At 39.2% G+C, this 14,964-nt stretch overlaps 1 protein-coding gene across 2 annotated transcripts in view; it reads left to right on the forward strand.

Moving 5' to 3' along the window:
- sptbn4a (spectrin, beta, non-erythrocytic 4a) overlaps positions 1-14,964 on the forward strand; it is a 53,147-nt gene that overhangs the window by 1,506 nt on the left and 36,677 nt on the right. The window lies entirely within an intron of this gene.

Raw genomic sequence — 14,964 nt, forward strand, 5'->3', positions numbered from 1 at the left:
TTTCTTGAACGTGTTTCTTGTGAATAATAGTATACAACTTTACATCTAGTGGGGAATATATCAAACCTGTGTGGTACTGCTAGCATACGATCCATTGTCTCATTTGATAAATGTACAAGTCTTTATGAATAACTTGGTACAGTACAGCATGTAATTGTTTGCATGGTAATTAGAGGGGCCTACTGTAAATGCTGACATCCCAGTTCTCTGCTGCTGTTTTATCTGTAAAGACAACCCAACTGGTCGTGTTCAGTAGAGAGAAAATATTTTGAAACAGAAAGAAATTGGTAGGTGCTACCTAATATTGCATAACAAGCCTCTTTTTCCATTTGTCCTATTGACCACAATCCATATTTTCTTCAACGAGTCTGCAGCAGAACAGCAGCAGGATCAGGTGGTGCTCTGTTTGAATCGGTTGATTTAACCCAGAATTCCAAATCAGCCCCTAGGCTCTATACTTACAGCACTAGTATAAATGTAGATCTTGACGAGACATTGATTCAATTTTAACCTGGTCAATTGTATAGAGTCCCAGAGCCCCTAGATTTTTTCACAATTACATGTATTGGCTTGCTCCCTCATACTGAGTCTCACATTCAAGTGTTTTACCAATTTATTTCCAGGACTGCCAGCGCAAGTAGATTAAAAACAATTTGATGTACACCAAACAGTTACATTTATGAGTTTTTTATTTATGTCAAATAAAATGTGGTCCATCAAACATTAACCTCATCAAGTGCAGAATTGGTGTAGTCTGTCTGATATTTATTCTGAACCGATCTCTTAACTGTTTAAAATTTGGAGTTGTGACAAGAACTGTGAGCTTAACATAGCATTACAGACACTATCAGGGATTTCCTATGATCTTCTATTATAGAACTTCTTACCTTCTAAATACTGTTGTCTTGCTTGTGAGCATCAAAGAACAAAACTTCAAAGCTTTTCATTGATACTGTTTTGATGGTGTAAAGCTCAAATCATTCTGATTGACTACAGAGTATGTGCCATAAGCCTTAAGCCTTTTAGGATCCATCCTTGCCTTACAAAAACTGCTCTGATTTGGCCCTTAGTAATCACACAAATGGACATATGTAACATAAACACCTAGGGGCGGTTTCACAGACAGATTAAACCTAGTCTAGGACTAAAAAACAAGCTCAATGAATGTTCTATCGTACTAGATGTTTAATCCCTTTCTGCGAAACCGGCCCCTAGAGTTTGTTTGGCAGACACAGATTTAGCCTAGTCCTGGACAAAAAAATCTAGTGAAGTCGAAATCTACTAAACTAGATTTTTATTTGTCCAGGCTAAATTTTGAATTAGGCAAAACCTGCCTGCGATCAACACCATAATACCATTAATAGATATCCCCATAGGCAATGAGCACCCCGTGCTTTGTTCAAGTGTAGTATTAGTTTATAAGACAGTATGTACCCTTCTGATAATTATTTTTAAACTAATTAATTTACTTTACTTAAAGAGGCAGCAATGCAACTGTCTTTGGAAGTGGCAGTTCCATTCAACAATAAAGAAAGAAGGTATGTTAAAAATATTGCCAGTACGGCTCTGATAAGTGAATAAATGATGTTGGGGCCTCAACTAGTCTCTGCCTAGGGCCCCCAAATCACTAAATCCACCACTGGGTGGAGGCAGGGGTGGTGTGTGTGTTGGCACCCGCATGTTATTAAGACCAGCGCCCATCAGAGTAACCTGACGATTAAATAATCAGGATGAAATCTGATGTCGCTGTAGACGCGATCCCAGGAGTCAGCTGACACATCGCTGACCAATGACCACTCAGGATTTCTGTCTGTACTGGGTATGTTCATTTCACTTGACTGAATAGCCAAGGTAGTACAATTTTGGATAGTATATTTTTTTTATTAAAGAATATAACAAAATATAACACATTACATTTTTTTTCTAATATCTGGAGATTTAATGCAAGGCAATTATTTGAAACTAAGTAGAAATTAGACTAAAATGTATGTGGTAATAATTCTTATTAAATTGATTTCATGCAGGGATTTTCCCAAATATATATTTAAGGACAAAAATTTATCAGAAGCCCACAGTCAGTTAAAACACATTTCAAAACGTATCAGACAAGGTGTGCTCTTGATCCGTGTGTGAAGAGAGAGGATGAGGGAGAGTGTGGGAAGCATTTGATGGTATATTTGATCACCGTAACTCTTACCAAGGCAGTTATCTTGACAAAATTTAAATATAACTCATTTACACAATAGATGCATTGTGCTTCATAACTAAGTCTCTAAGATAGCAACATAACTGGGATGCTCTTTCTCTGCTTAAAATTAGTCTAGCGTGGACTTAGATGGTTCAGGGATCCCAGCTGCTACTTCCAGTCCACTTGTTCTGTAGTTGCAGCATGAGTTTGAATCTGTACAACCTTTTACCACTTTCCTGTTGTAACATTGGAGACACAGAGGAACACACACAGGTTTAGCTGTTCGAGCCCTGAACACAAAAGACAGAAGGAAATGGGGAATAAGTGTCGAAAAACCACTGGGGAAGGTGAGGCAACATGGGGCTCTTTATCATCCACCTAACGAGGCTTGATTGGAGGCAGATGTGCCTCTTCAGAGGGTGGCAACTGATTTGCATCTAATAGCCTGTTTCTGCAGCTCTGGACCAGGTGGGAGCCTCTGTGTTGTGGTGCAACGGTGATAAAGGAGGGGTCGCGTCACAATTCTGAAGTGTACAGAAAAAACATGTCCGCTGAAGTACAAGCTAATACTTCCAAATTAATTGGATAACGTTCCTGCATGCATCCACACAATGAACCAAAACATGCTGCCATAGACATTTGAGAGTTTTCAGGGCCAAAATGTTCTTGACTGAATAAGTCAGTCTCCAAATATAAATCCAATCTTAGATTTTTGGAAAATGAAACTAATGGCAAAAACAAACAAATGAAGATTCCAGCACAGGCCTGCCAGAGCATCATCAGAATAGACACAGTCATTGGCTCCATTGCACTTCATTTTAATAATACATAATTACTTCTAGAAAACTGTTCAAATTAAAACAGTCTTTTGGTATCCGCCAGTGTTGTAGTACAAGTCTCAAGTCCAGTCTCCGTCTTGACTCAAACAGTGAGGACTTCCATGCAAAGACCAGCATAATAATAATCATCCCACAATTACCCTAATCTAGCAAAACTATGTCATGGTGACTTAGCAAAATGGGTGCTTCGTGAGACAGCCAAGGAGAATCTACGAAACTCAGGATCAGGCCTAGAAGGGAAATCGACAGGGAATAGTTGAATTGAGGCAGAGAAAACAATGGCTCAGTCTGGTGTCAGGTCAGTGGACAGTGGGGACCATGGAAGACCAGGGAAAAAGCATGGCTGGAGAGGGGAAGCGTATTGTCACAGTAACTGGGATCCTAGTCAAGGCCATGCAGCAGCAGGGATGAAGCAGGCCAGGTGTAGATAAATTATTGAGATGGCGACTTAGTTACCTCAGTTGCAAATAATTGTAGATTAGAATGTAACATGATATGACAGATTCTAACAAGTAGTCAGTGAATTACCTTATGATAATATTATACATAAAACATAACAAGACTACCGTTTGTAGGAAAATAAACAAAGGCAAGATTATGAGAATCATATTTACATGGCCTGAAAGATGTAAAATACAACTTGCAACATCACAGTGTTTTGGATTTTACCAAATTGAATCCGTTCAAAGGATTCTTTAAAGAATACCTTTTTAATATATACACAAAGAACCTTTGGAAACATGTTGGGGTTGTTCTTCAAATTGTACTTTAGGGGTTCCCCCACAGTTTCAATGAAGAACCCAAAAGGAAAATAATGGTATTATGTTACATATATTACAGAAATGTTATTGTCGGTTTGAACACCAATATTTCATTGTTGGTAGTTGAAGTTATGGTCTCATTGTGCCACAATATTGTTCACAATAACATTATGCATTGGCACATTGGCAAATTTCTAAAATGCTAAGTAATGTAATTGCCTGAAATAGACTAAATGCATGCATTATGATTTGAAAATTGTAACCCCAGAATATTGTCACCCCAGACACATGAAGTTTCAGTTTTTTTAAAGCCATTAGTGGCTTTAAACTGTAAATGAACTACTGTAAATGAACTTCTTTCTTTACTCCAAGACTCAACTTCTTAGTGGTCAGTCTGAAATCAAAAATGGTATATTAACATATCATAATTATATTCTTGCAGCTGGAGATAATGCAATCATAATGCTTTTTAAACATTTACTTGCAATAGATGGAATTGGCATACTTGTCTAAAATACAGCCATTTGTCTACAATGTACAGTATCTCACAAAAGTGAGTACACCCCTCACATTTTCTTAAATATTTGATTATATTTTATGTGACAACACTGAAGAAATGATACTTTGCTACAATGTAAAGTAGTGAGTGTACAACTTGTATATGACTGTAAATTTGCTGTCCCCTCAAAATTACTCAACACATAGCCATTAATGTCTAAACCGCTGGCAACAAATATGAGTACCCCCCTAAATGAAAATGTCCAAATTGGGCCCAATTAGCCATTTTCCCTCCCCGGTGTCATGTGACTCGTAAGTGTTACAAGGTCTCAGGTGTGAATGGGGAGTAGGTGTGTTAAATTTGGTGTTATCGCTCTCACACTCCCTCATACTGGTCACTGGAAGTTCAACATGGCACGTCATGGCAAAGAACTCTCTGAGGATCTGAAAAAGCCCGCAAACTGTTTGCTGAAGACAAGCAGACTAAGGACATGGATTACTGGAACCATGTCCTGTGGTCTGATGAGACCAAGATTAACTTATTTGGTTCAGATGGTGTCACGTGTGTAGCGGCAACCAGGTAAGGAGTACAAAGGCAAGTGTGTCTTGCCTACATTCAAGCATGGTGGTGGGAGTGTCATGGTCGGGGGCTGCATGAGTGCTGCGGGCACTGGGGAGCTACAGTTCATTGAGGGAACCATGAATTCCAACATGTACTGTGACATACTGAAGCAGAGCATGATCCTTTCGGAGACTGGGCCGCAGTATTCCAACATGATAACGACCCCAAACACACCTCCAAGACCCCAAACACACCTCCACTGCCTTGCTAAAGAAGCTGAGGGTAAATGTGATGGACTGGCCAAGCATATCTCCAGACCTAAATCCTATTGAGCATCTGTGGGGCATCCTCAAACGGAAGGTGGAGGAGCGCAAGGTCTCTAACACCCACCAGCTCAGTGATGTCGTCATGGAGGACTGGAAGAGGACTCCAGTGGCAACCTGTGAAGCTCTGGTGAACTCCATGCCCAAGAGGGTTAAGTCAGTGCTGGAAAATAATGGTGGCCACACAAAGTATGGACACTTTGGGCTCAATTTGGACATTTTCACTTAGTGGTGTACTCACTTTTGTTGCCAGCGGTTTAGACATTAATGGCTGTGTGTTGTGTTATTTTGAGGGGACAGCAAATTTACAGTGTTATACAAGCTGTACACTCACTACTTTACATTGTAGCAAAGTGTCATTTCTTCAGTGTTGTCACATGAAAAGATATAATCAAATATTTACAAAAATGTGGGGGGTGTACTCACTTTTGTGAGATACTGTCTATATTTTAGTTTCTTAACATACTCACAGCAGTGTCAGATTAATATACTTTTCTTCCCCCATGTTTGTGCATTTTCCCATTACCTTAATGCCTAAAAAAGCCTTTCGGGGAGGTTTTGAATGCATGGTCTTTGGTTTGGAAATTTTAGTTGAATTTGGCAAACCTGGACAGCTTTTATTATTGTGTATTTCGTTGCCATAGCATCTGAAAAACACAGATTTGAGAAATACAATCTTTACAGAGTTGGACATGATTTTAACTGCTTTTTGTGTTATTGCAACTATATTACTATATTAAATACTGATGCTGACTTCGGTATTATTGTGTAGATGTTTTCTACATAGCCACTGAGGTATAAATGTACATAACCAGCCAGAGCCTGTTTCTACGGACTCCCTGCTGGCTTCATGTGTATCCTTGGGAACCTGTTTTAAAAGCCCCTGAGTCAATGCATTCTGGTAAAAAAAAAAAAAAAAACTGTATGTGTTTTTTTTTGTAGAGCTGTAATTAAATAATTCATTAATCTAGCTCAATATTTGTCTTTAGGGTCTCTAAAATATTGTTCAATATTATGGCATTTTAAACATTTAGCAGACACACCTTGTCAACTTACAGGAGACATTCGAGTTAATTGCTTATAGACAGAACAACACATGGACTTGCCGGTACATGGACAAGATTACTGTCCAGATGTTCGAAACACTCAGCTATCTATGAGATGAAAGACATGTAATTTACAAAAAGGGTTCTGTGGATATACAGCTTATCCCAAAGTAATTGATTACGTATTTTATATGCAGTATGCCTCAACGACATACACTGAGAGGTTTCATATGATAAAAAATTTTTTTATAAATAAATATAATATTAATATATATATATATATATATATATATATATATATATATATATACATTAATATTATATTTATTTATAAAAAAAAATGTTTTACAAAAAAATACTTACTATCCAAATAAATGACTTTAGTTAAACTTTCAGGTGCCTAAGAATATTGCACAGTACTGCACTTAGCAGTTAGTCAACCAAGACTTGGATACAAGTTAATCTGCCTGCCTATGAAGCAAACATGATTTACCCATTCTTATTAACTGATTGTACCAGTCCTGCAATTAAAATAGAGCCTTTTCCACTTCTCATGCCAATACCCCAAACTTTATTAAACTTATGAGACAAAAAGAAAAATTATATGTCATAATTGTGTACTATGATTGTCTATTCTTCATTCCTTTAATAAGGTATTTTATTTGAATGAAAGCAGGTATAAATTACATGAAAACATTTGACTCTCTTTAAAAAAAATCTACTTGCCTATCCAAAACCTTGTGTCCCTGTTTTCTGCTAATGTTTTCCTTTTGCTCAGATGTGGACATACTGAGAAAAGGAAACGGAAAAAGGACATATGCTTTTTGAGCTATTAGACATTTGTACAAATCTTGCTTGATCCCCTACTGTAAAATCTAAGGTGGACTGAAAAAAATATTATTGGAAAATATCACCTGCTGACCTATAATTTAGAATACACATATATCAGTCAAAGACATCCCCTCGGATATACATGTAAGCCAAGAATTAACATGGTTCATCCATAAACCTGTCCTTTCATGGACACGGTCATGATTGGTCTATGTCTAGGCCTCTAGGTGTTCTGTTAACTTTTATTATAAAATATCTGCATACCTGTTGAGAAATGTTAATGAAAATAATTTTTGATATCGATAATAAGCTCTCTTGTCCTTTCCAATGCCCATCATCATGCCTATCATTTTGCCATGACTTGCTGTGATTTCATATAATATTATATAATAATTTCATATAATACTGTTAGAAAATGTAACCCAACTTGTAATTCAAAGAACTTCAATACCTTCAGATTATGATTTATGCTATTTGCCCCTAATTTTCTATGAAGATATTTTCCTGTCAATGACTAATGACAAATGTTTCCCCTTTAACAAATTATATAACATAAGGAATCCATATTCCTCTATTTTACTATTAATTTTGAAATGAATTCAGTGCTATCAAGATAACCTCTCATGCCAGGTACCAGACAGAGTATATTAAAATAATGCGTATGTATGTGGTGAATGTATGCACACAAGGTTGAGTAGCGGGGTTTCTCAAAGGTCTTTGTGTCTCATGCATGGTAGCCCCACACAGTGTTACAGAAACCCTTATGTGAACATCACTTAATCATCATCAACCTCTCCCTCCTCCTCTCCCTCTCTTGTTACATGAGAGACCAGGGAAAAAAAGATGACTCTGCATCCTGCTGTGATTGGAGAACTGTGTCCTTTGAAAGCATTCCTGCCCCAACCCTTTGCCTCTTCTCTCTCAGTACTTGCTCAGCAGAAGGGCCAGAACCCTAGCATGGAGATCTGATCTAGGGCTGGGGACTGGGCTTGGAGATCTGATCTAGGGATGGGTAGTGGGCATGGAGATCTGATCTAGGACTGGGGACTGGGCTTAGAGATCTGATCTAGGGCTGGGGACTGGGCTTGGAGATCTGATCTAGGGATTGCAACTGGGCTTGGAGATCTGATCTAGGGATGGGGGCTGGGCTTGGAGATCTGATCTAGGGATGGGGGCTGGGCTTAGAGATCTGATCTAGGGATGGGGGCTGGGCTTAGAGATCTGATCTAGGGATGGGGGCTGGGCTTAGAGATCTGATCTAGGGATGGGGACTTGGCATGGAGATCTGATCTAGGGATGGGGGCTGGGCTTGGAGATCTGATCTAGGGATGGGGGCTGGGCTTGGAGATCTGATCTAGGGATGGGGGCTGGGCTTGGAGATCTGATCTAGGGATTGCAACTGGGCTTGGAGCTGTGTAATCGGGCTCTCTCTCCTTAGGGATGTTTGTCTTTAACAAAAACTCTGGGTTTTGGTGAAAACGGAACTTGTGACAATTCAATGCCCATGTCTCAGGGTTGAAATTCTGTGTAAACATAGAAACCACATAAAAACATATCCCTGTAGAACACTTGATATTGCCAAATAAAAGACCAGGGGTGACATTATATACGGTTGATATCTTCATATTTGATCTGGCAAACATAATATTGGTTGTGGTCTGCTGTAGCTTTTTTTAAGGTTATTGGCTGTGTGAAAAATGGAAGCTACATGCATTATTGATGCCTGAAATACAGATTGTGTATATCAGGCAGTTTATCTTAAAGCCTGACATATTATCAAAATTATGAAATGCTGAAGACAAATAAGGGATCGATTCAGATTCAGATACATTCTGAACAAATAGTATATATATAGTGAGATGATTATGAGTATTAACTATTATCGGAGAAAAATAAGTAACAGTGTCCACCATGTTAACTTCCTCAAGACACAGGAAATAGAGGAGAGACATTCTTGCCTGTCAAGACCATAACTGTTGGATTTGCATTAAGTATCATTGAAATGAATGCAGCATTAGCATTGAGTTACCTTTATTATTGAAATGAACACAGCACCAAAGCCCATTGCTTTAAAAACAGACCAAAGGTATGGCCAATCAAAATGGTTAAACACCTTCATTGCATTCAATAAAGAACAGCATTTATAATATGGAGCAATCCTGTAACATAACCAGAGGTCTGTCAACTCCTAATGAAACCAGTCTGACCAATAGACAAAGTAGACATATGGGCTTTAATACACAGCGAGAGCACCTTGGCATGATTCTTAATGTCATTGTTGAGCAATGATAATGGTTCTTTCCTTTTTTGACGGACCACGTAAGCAGAGCCGGCTAAGAAGAGCGAATGTCACTCAATGACTGACTGATAGTCCGACCCTTGTTTAATAGCGTAGGCGAAGCGAAGTACGCATTGTGCATTATTCCATATTGACGATAACTTCGCTGACTGAAACTGTATACGGTTATATTGCGACTGTTTCTGACATGGAATAGTTCAGTCTCGCTAACAATGGCTCAATTCTTGTGATTATTCCTAGGAAGTTAGTAGATACCAGTAAGCCTATTACTGGCTAATAATTTGTTAAAACAGCCAGTAGCAAAAGCAATACAATTCATAGACGCTATTTGTGGTGGAGGTAAACTTAACAAGAAACATTAGTCAGTTTAACAGAATCCTCAATGGAGTCTGCCGACTGCTGAAACGTGTAATGCCGTGGCGTAGTGTTTAAAGACAGTGCCTCTCATGTGGAAGACCTAAGTTTGAATCTATTGAGAGTAACAACATTTATTAATTATTTCTGGTAGATTCCACGATTCTCTCGTCTTTTCACTTCATGAAAAAGTTAGTTATCGTCACCTTTATTGGTAGTTGTTGTATAAATGTCATTCATTTTCTTTCATGTTTTGCCATGAAAGAAAAAAATACATTCTTATGCCATGAAATGAAATAGCTTTGGCAGACTTGCTAGCAATTGCTAAATTCTTATCACTATTCCAGTAAGTTAGTAGATACCGGTAAAGCTTATTACTGGCTAATACGCTGTTAAAACGGCCAGTGGCAAATGCAATACATAGCATACATAGTGGCAAACGCTATTTGTGGTGGAGGTAAACTTAGTAAGAAACGTTAGTCAGTTTAACTGTATCAATGTAATTCACGAATGGCCAATTAACTATTAAAACGGCCAGTGGCAAAAGAGGATTTGTTCAGGATAGGGACAAGAGGCTATACTGTAGTGGTTAACAACACAGCCTTTCACGTGAGTGACCTGGGTTCGACTCTTGAGGTTTCTATTGCGGGCCGGCTGAACTGGTTTCTTGTTTAACATAGATAAATAACCGTGATATTGGCATATGTAGAAAAATAACGTTCTGTGATTTCATATGGTATTAAATGCAAGTGTAAGGCTCCCAAAAGGTTTTCCTCTGCATTTCACGTGTGGCTTGTTTAAGTTCTTCAGGGGAGATCTGTGCATCAATAGCATTTGCATCAGTTTGTGTCTTTTGTCATTTTAACTGTAGTCTTTCAAATCCAGAAGTGTAGGTGTCAATAAGTCATAGATTGAAATCAGTCATGAGTATTGTTCACAAGTTACAAGCAAGACTAGAAAAAATACTTCATACAAAATGATACAGTGGGGAGAACAAGTATTTGATACACTGTCGATTTTGCAGGTAAACATCTGGTCCTATATGATATTAATTGCGCTTAAACCTGCGTTACGTGGAAGTATATAAAAAAATCGCCTTTTCTGACTATTTCTAGTCTAGCGTTTGAAGTCATTGAATGGCGCAAGCCATATTTTATTAAAAAAAGAGGACATTCTCCTGATTAAAATGATGCCCCACTTGTACCTTGATAATAAATGAGTCATGAACATTATATTTCTTTTTTTTCTGTACAACAGCATCACTCATCTTGTTGTGAGTATAGGTGTTTACTAATGCGGATGAGTATTAATAAGTAAACCGGAAATTGCAATGCAGACTTCTAGACAAAAGCGGAAGTTTGTTACTACGCAGGTGCACAGAGCCTATTCCGTCTCTAACAGACCAGTTAGTTTTTCTTTAAGAAGCCCTCCTGTTCTCCACTCATTACCTGTATTAACTGCACCTGTTTGAACTCGTTACATGTATAAAAGACACCTGTCCACACACTCAATCAAACAGACTCCAACCTCTCCACAGTGACCAAGACCAGAGAGCTGTGTAAGGACATCAGGGATAAAATTGTAGACCTGCACAAGGCTGGGCTACAGGACAATAGGCAAGCAGCTTGGTGATAAGGCAACAACTGTTGGCGCAATTATTAGAAAATGGAAGAAGTTGACAGTCAATCTCCCTCGGACTGGGGCTCCATGCAAGATCTCACCTTGTGGGGCATCAATGATCATGAGGAAGGTGAGGGATCAGCCCAGAACTACACGGCAGGACCTGGTCAATGACCTGAAGAGAGCTGGGACCACAGTCTCAAAGAAAACCATTAGTAACACACTACTAGGATTAAAATCCTGCAGCGAACGCATGGTCAGCCTGCTCAAGCCAGCGCATGTCCAGGCCCGTCTGAAGTTTGCCAATGACCATCTGGATGATCCAGAAGAGGAATGGGAGAAGGTCATGTGGTCTGATGAGACAAAAATAGAGCTTTTTGGTCTAAACTCCACTCGCCGTGTTTGGAAGAAGAAGGATGAGTACAACCCCAAGAACACCCCCCCAACCGTGAAGCATGGATGTGGAAACATCATTCTTTGGGGATGCTTTTCTGCAAAGGGGAGAGGACGACTGCACCGTATTGAGGGGAGGATGGATGGGGCCATGTATCGCAAGATCTTGGCTAACAACCTCCTTCCCTCAGTAAGAGCATTGAAGATGGGTCGTGGCTGAGTCTTCCAGCATGACAACGACCCGAAACACACAGCCAGGGCAACCAAGGAGTGGCTCTGTAAGAAGCAACTCAAGGTCCTGGAGTGGCCTAGCCAGTCTCCAGACCTGAACCCAATAGAAAATCTTTGGAGGGAGCTGAAAGTCCGTTTTGCCCAGCGACATCCCCGAAACCTGAAGGATCTGGAGAAGGTCTGTATGGAGGAGTGGGCCAAAATCCCTGCTGCAGTGTGTGCAAACCTGGTCTAGGACTACAGGACAAGTATGATCTCTGTAATTGCAAACACAAAGGTTTCTGTAGCAAATATTAAGTTCTGCTTTTCTGATGTATCAAATACTTATGTCATGCAATAAAATGCTAATTAATTACTTAAAAATCATACAATGTGATTTTCTGGATTTTTGTTTTAGATTCCGTCACTCACAGTTGAAGAGTACCTATGATAAACATTACAGACTTCTACATGCTTTGTAAGTGGGAAAACCTGCAAAATCAAATACTTGTTCTCCCCACTGTATACATTATGGCGGTGGCAAACAGTTATAAACCTTCCGACACCATAAAACTAATAACCTAACCTAATTCACAAGATCATTGAACAGAAGCTGTCACCAAGTAAATAAATGAAACAGTACAGTACAGTACAGAAGAAAGAGAAATCCAAACCCTAACCCTCCAAAATTAAAACATTAGCCAGCTAAAATAATTAAACAAAAAGCAAAAAGTACTGTCCAACAGTGGTAACTAGTAACTAAGTCATAAAAAAAACATTACAAATAAAAACAGCTTTTTAACACTGGCAGCTTTTCAAAACTTTACTAGCTTGTATGTCAGATTGCTGTCAGCATATCATATGTTACAGAACCCTACTTCTATATCTAACAACAGATAGCTAACTAGAGATAGCAAATATGTATATGTACTTTACCAGGTGACTATGGCAGTGTAGACTTGAAAATCTGATTCCAAAGTAGCGTGAGTACACATTGAGAGGTTAATACAAAAAAACATATTAGAACAAAGTCCATGACTTTACAACAGACGGTTTTAAAACATGCATAGCTGTCAAATCCCAGGCAGTTTAGGTAGCCTCAGATGTAGGGAACTGATTCCACAATGAATCGTGGATAATCCTGAGGGAGACAGGGTCCATAAGAAAGACTTATATACCTTTATTGCGAGCAAAGCCTAAAGTCTGTGTGAAGATCTTACGCTGCTTGAACATACAGGTGCTGAAATTGTGGAAGAATGTCACTTCTTTTCCAGTGGTGAACAGGGGCTCCTTCCATGCAACTTGTAGAATATATTGACTGTTGCTGAAGTGCAGGAGGTTGAAAATCAGAGTTGAATGCCACTTTTAATGTTGCTGCTGTTGCAGTAGATTTGGTGGAATTTCAAAATGTCTGTTTTACAACGTTGAATACCATTAAGGACTTGACTGTATCACAAACTGAATAGCACTAACGCCCTCTTTCCAATTTCCAATTTCTTTGTCCACTTGCCAGCTTTGCCTTCAATTCTTGTAACCTTGACTTGTGTTTAGCAATGGCGCCATCATTTATTTCAAGTTTAGCATCAACTTTGATCACATCCAGCTTGTTAGCTGCCAAATTATAGGACAACACAGACAGCTCAACCTTTAGGTTACCAGAGACCTTTCCCATCTCTTCTAGCAACCCTAGTTGAAGCTCAAGGTTTCATTGTTGTTATGTCATGCACGTCAGCCATAGTTGGATACATCTTCCCTGGAATGTTCATTTTTCTCTTCCAATGCAGAGTCTGCATGATCACTAGGTCTTTTCTTTGTTTGTTGTGCCATTATGTACTCAGTTGGTCGGAGTTACATGTTAAACAAGTATTTAAACTAAGTCAGATGGAGTGAAGTAATAAGCCACCATCTTCTAAGTACTAAGCCACCAGGTTACGTGACATCCTGCTTTGTCAGATACGTATTAATCCCACGTTTATATGTATGTGTGAAAAACAAAAGCAAAGAAAAGTAAGGAGTGGGAGGTGTGCAGAGATGGTCTAGAGAAGGAAGTAGGGGGTGTGTTTGAGGGGTCAGGTTATCAGCCGGCCGGATGGCCTTAGTTATAGGATTTCATCTGAAGAGGGTTGGTAGTTTGGTGTGAGGGACCAGAACACTTGAGTGAATGCTGTGCAGATGTCATCAACCTTTTGAAAGTGGTTGACAAAGTAATCTGGAGAGAGGGAAGTTTCTGGTGTTTGTTCAGTTACCTGCATGTTTGTGAACTTGCTGGGGTATGTTGTACATTGTACATTTTTTATAGCTATTTAATGATCTCACTTTAATATATTTTCTTAGGAAGGGTAAGGGAAATGATTCATGCAATGTTGCTGCATACAGGTGTGCTCATAAGTCTGCATACCCTAGCAGAAATGATGAGATTTTGGCATTGATTTTGAAAATATGATTGATCATGCAAAAAAAGCTTTATTTTAGGATAGTGATCATATGAGGCCATTTATTATCACAGTTGTTTGGCTCCTTTTTAAATCATAATGAAAACAGAAATCACCCAAATGGCCCAGATCAGAAGTTTACATACCCTTGAATGTTCGGCCTTGTTACAGACACAAGGAGACACTCACAGGTGAAAATGGCAATTAAAGGTGAATTTCCCACGTGGCTTTTTTTTTTATTGCAATTAGTGTCTGTGTATAAATAGTCAATGAGTTTGTTAGCTCCACTCCAGGACCTTAAGATGTTTCTTACGAAGCCATTCCTTAGTTGCCCTGGCTGTGCGTTTCAGGTTGTTGTCATGCTGGAAGACCCAGCCACGACCCATCTTCAATGCTCTACTGAGGGAAGGAGGTTGTTGGCCAAGATCTCACGATACATGGCCCCATCCATCCTCCCCTCAATATGGTGCAGTCGTCCTCTCCCCTTTGCAGAAAAGCATCACCAAAGAATGATGTTTCCACATCCATGCTTCACGGTTGGGGGGGTGTTCTTGGGGTTGTGCTCATCCTTCTTCTTCCTCCAAACACGGCGAGTGGAGTTTAGACCA

Source organism: Esox lucius, chromosome 7 (genome assembly GCF_011004845.1).
Source record: "Esox lucius isolate fEsoLuc1 chromosome 7, fEsoLuc1.pri, whole genome shotgun sequence".
NCBI classification, from domain to species: domain Eukaryota; kingdom Metazoa; phylum Chordata; class Actinopteri; order Esociformes; family Esocidae; genus Esox; species Esox lucius.